We start from the raw sequence: 7,936 nt of genomic DNA, 5'->3' as shown, positions 1-7,936 counted from the left end.
GCTTGCCATTTGCAAACCGTGCATCCGTTTCCGATGATCTTCATATCGATTTTGACCGAAATCATCTCATCTTTCCAGTGGCATACTTGGTTTGCCAAGTTACTGCCTTGTTCATCCTTTTTCTTCCAGAGCACGCATATGCATCGCATATCATATCCCGCATCTCATGCTTGTTTTGCATCATGTTGCTTGCGCATTTCCCGTGATTGATTGTGGTTCCGTTGCTTGTGTTCTTGCTGTGGGTAGAGCCGGGAGATGAGTACGTGAACGAGGAACCTGTTGAGTACGCTTACGAGGATCAAGCTTTCGACAACTCTGAGAACCTTGCAGGCAAGATGACCATACCGTCGAAATCACTTCTATCTTTGCTTTGCTAGTTGTTCGTTCTATTGCTATGCTGCGCTACCTACCACTTGATATATCATGCCTCCCATATTGCCATGTCAAGCCTCTAACCATCCTTTCCTAGCAAACCGTTGTTTGGCTAAGTTACCGCTTTTGCTCAGCCCTTCTTATAGCGTTGCTAGTTGCAGGTGAAGTTGAAGTTGGTTCCATGTTGGAACATGGATATTTTGGAATATCACAATATCTCTTATTTAATTAATGCATCTATATATTTGGTAAAGGGTGGAAGGCTCGGCCTTATGCCTGGTGTTTTTTCCACTCTTGCCGCCCTAGTTTCCGTCATACCGGTATTATGTTCCTTGAGTTTGCGTTCCTTACGCGGTTGGGTAATTTATGGGACCCCCGTGACAGTTCGCCTTGAATAAAACTCCTCCAGCAAGGCCCAACCTTGGTTTTACCATTTGCCACCTAAGCCTTTTTCCCTTGGGTTTTCGCGACCCCGAGGGTCATCTTTATTTTAACCCCCCCCCGGGCCAGTGCTCCTTCAAGTGTTGGTCCGAAACGAGTAGACTGCGGGGCCACCTCGGGGAAACTTGAGGCCTGGTTTTACTCGTAGGATGTCTCATCCGTTGTGCCCTGAGAACGAGATATGTGCAGCTCCTATCGGGATTTGTCGGCACATCGGGCGGCTTTGCTGGTCTTGTTTTACCATTGTCGAAATGTCTTGTAAACCGGGATTCCGAGACTGATCGGGTCTTCCCGGGAGAAGGTTTATCCTTCGTTGACCGTGAGAGCTTATAATGGGCTAAGTTGGGACACCCCTGCAGGGTATTATCTTTCGAAAGCCGTGCCCGCGGTTATGAGGCAGATGGGAATTTGTTAATGTCCGGTTGTAGAGAACTTGTCACTTGACTTAATTAAAATACATCAACCGTGTGTGTAGCCGTGATGGTCTCTTCTCCGCAGAATCCGGGAAGTGAACACGGTTTGAGTTATGCATGAACGTAAGTAGTTTCAGGTTCACTTCTTGATCATTTCTAGCTTCGCGACCGTTGCGTTGCTTCTCTTCTCGCTCTCAGTTGCGTATGTTAGCCACCATATATGCTTAATGTCTGTTGCAGCTCCACCTCATTACACCTTCTTTTCCTATAAGCTTAAATAGTCTTGATGTATGAATTATATCATTTTCATTTGGATTTGACCGTAGTCGGTCTATGTGTGGATTTTGGATGATGTATGAATTATATTTATGTATTGTGTGAAGTGGTGATTGTAAGCCAACTCTCGTTATCCCATTCTTGTTCATTACATGGGATTGTGTGAAGATGACCCTTCTTGCGACAAAACCACAATGCGGTTATGCCTCTAAGTCGTGCCTCGACAGGTGGGAGATATAGCCGCATCGTGGGCGTTACAATGGATCCCGCTGGCACCGGGTTACTCGAAGTTCAACGCTGACGCTGCAGTTTCTAGGCATGGTTTTGGTTCCATCGGCGTGATTGCCAGGGATCAGGGAGGTACTTTCCCGGGTGCTTCAGCACTTGTTTTCAGATTCATATCTAACCCACCCACTCTGGAAGCTCTGGCAATACGAGAGGCTTTGGCTTTGGCGAATGATCTATGCACCCAACATGTCCAGGTGGCTTCCGATTGCAAGGTAGTGGTGGACGATATCCAGAAGCGCAATTTGTCCTGCTATGGTGCGATAGTTCATGAGATCAGAGATATGTCTAGTTCTTTCATTTCATGTAATATAGTCTATGAAAGTAGGAGCTCCAATTTTGAAGCTCACAATTTAGCGAAGCATGCACTCACCCTGGGAGGTGGCCACCATGTCTGGTTAGGCCATCCGGGAAATCTTTTGTCCGTCCCTGTAAACATTGTGACGAACTAATAAAGCTTCGTGGAATTGTCTCAAAAAAACCAATAATTCTCGAGTCCAGTTTCCTCTAACGTCATTTCTTCCGGCTTAGAGCATCTACAGTCGAACTTTGCAAATTCGGCCCCTCAAACGTCCACGAATTCACGCCTGAAATAATGCGATACATATCCGGACACCTCAGTTATCATATCTCAAATCCATACAAACTCATGCAACAACGTCGATGCACACATATTATTTGGCTACTCCATCACACTACACTAAACATGCCATCGGACTATCAAAATTTGGCATGTTTGGCTATGGTGGAGATCATCCACGGCTGCCCTTGCCCTTCCCGGCGCCCTTGTCGTCCTTCTCGCGAAAGTACAGATCGAAGACGCAGTATGGATCGAGCCGAATCTGCTTGTCGTTGTTGCCGTCCTTCTTCTTCTCCTTCGGTGGTAGTACGGCCATTGAACGGACCGCCCGATTCTGCTCTCTGGCGAGGGTGTGCATGTTCCTCCAAAGTTGTTTCTTCACAATGCGGCGCGCATGGCTTCCTCCTCTGCGGCCGGCCGCGTCGCCGCATCAGCCGCCTCTGTCGGCGCCATTTTCGTCGCGATACGGGCCTCGATGGCCCTTATCGTCTCCATCCCACGGCGGGCTGCCCCTTCCCTGTGGGACTCATTGTCTGCCCGACCGGTGATGGGGAAGGAGCGAGTTTTCGGCTGCTAGGACCGCGATGATCCAGCCCAGAGAACCCGAGCGCCCGTTGAGCCGACGCAATGGAGTCGTCCCAGACATATTCGTCTGTTAGCTGGCTGCTATCCTCCTGGGAGCGGCCGAGTGCAATGGGGACCGGCATTACCTCCTCCAACCCGCACGGAATGACACCCCAGTCGATGGACCCGGACTGGTCGGAGTCAGATCCGCTGCCCGCCATGCCGGAGACGGCCGGAAATTGCCGGAAGTGAGCTCGGGTGGCGAAGGGAGTGGAGGGGAGAGGGGTGTGAAATGGTTAGGGATTGGTCCGACGGGTGGATGGGGACGAATATATATGGGGTCGGGTGGACCAACGTCAGTCGGGGCGGACGCGCCCGGGCGCCCCAATCTGTCTCATATTTGGGCTGAATATGAAGGGTGTCAGTCAGCCCGAGCGTTTGAGGGCAGTTTGAGGCGTCCATCTAGGTTGAAATTTCGTGAACGAATAATGACCGGGCGGCCCATCCAAACATTTGAGGAGTATTTGGGATGATATAGATGCTCTTAGAACATCTACAAAAACAACAGCCCTATAGTAGGGCCCGGGCTGTTTCTAGGGCACAAGAGGGCAAAAAAGTCCTCCAACGGTTGACCAATCTTATAAAATTTGCAAAAAAAAAGAAGTTGGGCAGCCATAGAAGGGGCACCTCGTGCAGCACATCTCTACCTAATAATAACGCATAGATTGATTTTCTGTGTTCACCGTCATAATACGCTTCTTCCCGTGAATTTACGCTTCTTTCGATGAATTTGTTTGTTAGTTTTTTTTCCTTCGGCATGTAGTAATCCCGACCGGGCCTGAACCGGACTGCGCCGCCGCCCGCAGCTCCCTCCTGCCCGAGCTCCCCTCACTCCGGTCATGTCCGTGAGCCGCCTCCCCGGCGACCCCGCACCCCGCCGGACATCCGGCCGCTCCACCGCCTCACCCTCTCTCTTCTCCTCCTTCCTCTCGATCTCCTGCACCTCTGTCCCTCTTTCTCACTGAACAGGGACCTCCAGGAGGGCCATGGCATGCGGGCCTTCAATCTCGCCGGATCCGACCACCTCCACGCCAAATCCGCCGGAAAGGGATCCACTCCTGCCAGATCCGCCCGGATCCGACCGAGCCCCACCGCTCCCGCCATCGGAGCGCCTCCACTGCCTGCCCCTGCCCACATCTGCACGAGGACGATGCTCGTCCCGCTCGCTCGCAACGCTCGCGTGGGCCGCCTCCCCAGCCGGCCCGGCATCACGCCAAGGTCTGCCAAGCCGAGCCGCCGTCTTACTAAAAAATTTAGTATGTATCTTGCTGCATCGCTGGGCCTAATCAATATAAAATCGCCGCAATGATGCGACTTCTTTTTATGCGCAGCAAACCACGTGACAATATTTCGTGTTAAAATTTCCCACCTCGCTTCTTTAGACCGATTCTTACGAGTTTATATACGTTGCAGTTGAGTTTGAATATCAGCAAGATGACTAAAATAGACAACTAGGATCGATGATTAAAAATAACGTCGGCGGGAATCGTGAGCTGTCTTGGAGGGTCTATTAAAGGAATGATGGATTAGAGGATTGTGAAATGGAAAGATAAAGATATTCATGTACATGCAAGAATGGATCATGGACGTGCTCTCTATGGGCAGGATTTGTGTATGTGTGACGGTGTATTAAAGGAAGGATAGATTGGAGAGTTGTGGAATGAAGGGATATTAACATACATGCAAAGGAAAGCATTGATCGTGAACCTGCTGCAAGGCACTTATTCAAAGGAATCGACTATGGAATTAATGGGAGAGGACCCGGTGATCGAAAAATAATGGTAAACCGAAACGGCTCCTTGTCCCGCGATCGTTTTCGACCGCGCGGAGCGCGTCCTTCCTTTCCCTTTCTAGCTCGTTTCCTTATTTGGAAAATCCCACCCGGCCGCTATCTATACCCTTTTCCCTTTCGCCCTGCCGCTTCCCCTCTTGGCCGGAGGCTCCTCCCTCGCGGCAGCGACCAATACGGCGAGACGCCGCGGCCGCGCGAGCGCCCGCGAGGTCAGCGGCGAATAGGGCGAGGCGCCGCGGCCGCGCAAGTGCACGCGAGGTCAGCGGTGATTACGGCGAGGCGCCACGTCCGCACGGGCGGCAGCGGCCAATACGACGAGGCGCAGCGGCCGGACGGGCCCCACGAGGTCCAGGGGCGGCTGCAGCCAATTCGGCGAGGCGGCGGCTGTCCGGTGGCCGTACGTCCTCCTGCCTGGGCTCGAACTCCCGCCGTGCGTCCCCACCCGCATCACCAAGCTTCCCAGCGCCGTCCGCGTCGCCTCCGAGGATGTCCCGGTACCGCCCGCTCCCCCCCTCTCCTCTTCCTTTCCGACGAGTCCATAGCTGACGACGGCCACCGTCTCCGAGCTCACGAACACCTAGATTTGACAGGGAGCAGCACATTGATGTCAATTTTTGGCAGCTCTGCTCTCATGAAGCTAGGATGGATAGGTAGTTCCCGTCACACACAGCTTGCTCTGTTTTCAGCATGAGGAGGAAGATGATGATTTAATTTTCTTTGGGAAAACTAATCCAGTGAGGATGCTGGACAAGAAAATAGGAGGAATATGGATCTCAAACTGAAGAAAAAGCAGGGCACCTTGCTGGCTCTGTACTCAGAAAAGAAGATTGTTTACTGTTTCAGAAAAATAGGATTTTTCAACAGCTACTCATGCGCCTCAGTCTCGTCTTTCGTTGATGGCAGAGCACCAAGTAGCAGTGTTCGGGAGCGCATCTCTGCGAAAATCCATACAAGTATCGGAACCGGCTGTGGAGATGGGAAAAAGGAAATCCCTATATGCATGTCTGAAACAATGACATTTTTTCATTCAATGAACTAAGACTAGCAGTTCATTTTTATTCTTTAGTGGAATCTTTTTTGGACGAAATTCTGAACACTATTCAAAGAAATCAGCAGCTACCATTTGTTGAAGAATGTACTCCCTCCGTAAAGGAATATATACGTCTAGATCACTAAAGTAGTGATCTAAACTCTCTTATATTTCTTCTACAGAGAGAGTACTAATTCTGTGAACATTGTTTTGTTTTTCTGTAGCAAGTTATTCTATGAACACTATGCAAGGAAATCAGCTGCCATTGTTCAGAGAATGAGCTAATTCTCTCAAAATCGTTTTGTTTCGGTAGCAAATTATTGTATGAATTCTGAACATTTGTTCAAAGAAATTGAGCTCTGAATATTGTTCAAGCAACAGAGATAGAGCACAATCTGTATATACATTGAGCATTAAGCTAGGAGAGTTCTTAGATAATCCTTGATGAGACATTGGTGTGCTGAATGATCTCTGTTGCCCACCATAATTTTTTTAATATGAAATATGCATGCTTGTATGTGCTGTCTCATTTTAGTACCTGCGGTCATCTTCAATTTTTGTCATAAATTATGATTTTGTTTTAGTTATAAATTGTAGGTTTCTAATCTGGTGCCTGCTACTCCTTTCCATTTTGCAGGTCAGAGTTGAAACAGACCCACAAGACAGAACTCAGCTCTGGATAGGTCTTCGGGAGCTGAGTTATTTTACCTCAGTTTACCCCCTTTAGCAGCCACCATTATCTTTTCCTGGCACTCCTTTTGAACATTGTTCAAAGAAATCAGCAGCTGCCATTATTTTACATCAGTTTACCCCCTTTTAGTAAAAACAGACAACTCATTGTCTCGCTACTCCTAATTTTTTATTGTGCTTTTGTGTAGGAGGAGAAATTGATCCTTAGACTACAAAAACAACAGAACAGCAGGGATGATATTCAGGTTGACATATCTGAAAAGAGGTATCTCAGTAACAACCTCCTTTTTCTTTTTTCTTTTTTCTCCTCAATGGGGATGTACTCTATGTATAACAAGCAATTTTGCTGTGCTTTTTCATTCCTCTATTTTGTTTCCTTCAAGCTTCCTTTTTACTCTGCATTTTCTACCTTTTCATTTTGTGGCAGCCCAAGAATACTACAAATGGGTTCGACATGGGTTGAACATAGGGGTTCTTGGCCTGAGCATGCAAGTGTATGGCCGGGACAGTCGTTACGTGATTAATATGTTGGGAAAATCAGTAATGGTCGAGCAAACCGAAAAGGAGAGGCTGAATCTTCTCCCGCAAAGTTACTGGTCAGGATACTATGTCGAATGCGACATTGCTGTAAGTACAAACATAAATATGTGCAGAGAATACTCTTTTTTTTCCATCCAAACGCTCTGTCATTTGTTTTGCGTGCCCCCACCCTTCTGTGCCTTTTATGAATCTTTGATCGGTTCAAATTTTTTCAGTCACTATTCCAAAAGGCATTTGAAACTCCAATGGCGTTATCTGTTCACCTGAGGGAGAGAATGATAGGGTTCCAGCTTGACCGAATTGACATCGTATTTTTGTAGTCCAACATACGAGCCATATAATTCTATAGTCTCCATGCAAATTCCATTTCTTTTCTATTTTCAGTCAAAAGTCAACATAACATTTTTGAGGTAATATCGTTTTTATTTTTGGATCCATGAACAGGGATTTTTTTTCACCCTTAAGCTCATATGGCTTTTGGTACACGGTTGTCTCAAACTTTAGGAAGAAAATGTTCGAAGTCCTCAGCCCAAACAACCAAATTGGCCTGATTGCTGCCGAAGCGCAGCTTGTAATAAAGAATTTCAAAGAGGCTTCCACCTTGTCTATCTTAGGGTAACGCGAGTCAAGGCGGACGTCGTCGCGGTAGCGACGACGGACGCCGAGACGAGCACGTGACACTACTGCCACCCTGTCTTAGCGTAACGCGAGTCGAGGCGGATGTCGTCGCGGTAGCGACGACGGACGCCGAGACGAGTACGTGACACCACTGCCACCCTGTCTATCTTAGCGTAACGCGAGTCGAGGCGGACGTCGTCACGGTAGCGACGACGGACGCCGAGACGAGCACGTGACAGCACAGCCACCCTGTCTATCTTAGGGTCACGCGAGTC

The 7,936-nt window shown here is 48.6% G+C and overlaps 1 long non-coding RNA gene across 2 annotated transcripts; it reads left to right on the top strand.

Moving 5' to 3' along the window:
* The first annotated feature begins 4,849 nt into the window (after positions 1 to 4,849).
* On the top strand, positions 4,850 to 7,737 carry LOC123074253 (uncharacterized). 2 transcript variants are annotated; one of them, XR_006435911.1, is made up of 4 exons: positions 4,850 to 5,277; positions 6,451 to 6,768; positions 6,931 to 7,130; positions 7,259 to 7,737. It is a non-coding gene; the product is annotated as an uncharacterized lncRNA (long non-coding RNA). The 2 variants fall into 2 exon arrangements; XR_006435910.1 differs by having other exon boundaries at positions 6,931 to 7,734.
* Positions 7,738 to 7,936: the final 199 nt, after the last annotated feature.

Source organism: Triticum aestivum, chromosome 3D (assembly GCF_018294505.1).
Source record: "Triticum aestivum cultivar Chinese Spring chromosome 3D, IWGSC CS RefSeq v2.1, whole genome shotgun sequence".
Lineage (NCBI taxonomy): Eukaryota > Viridiplantae > Streptophyta > Magnoliopsida > Poales > Poaceae > Triticum > Triticum aestivum.
Note: the sequence above shows the minus strand (reverse complement) of the source record. Positions and strands in the feature narration are given on the sequence as shown.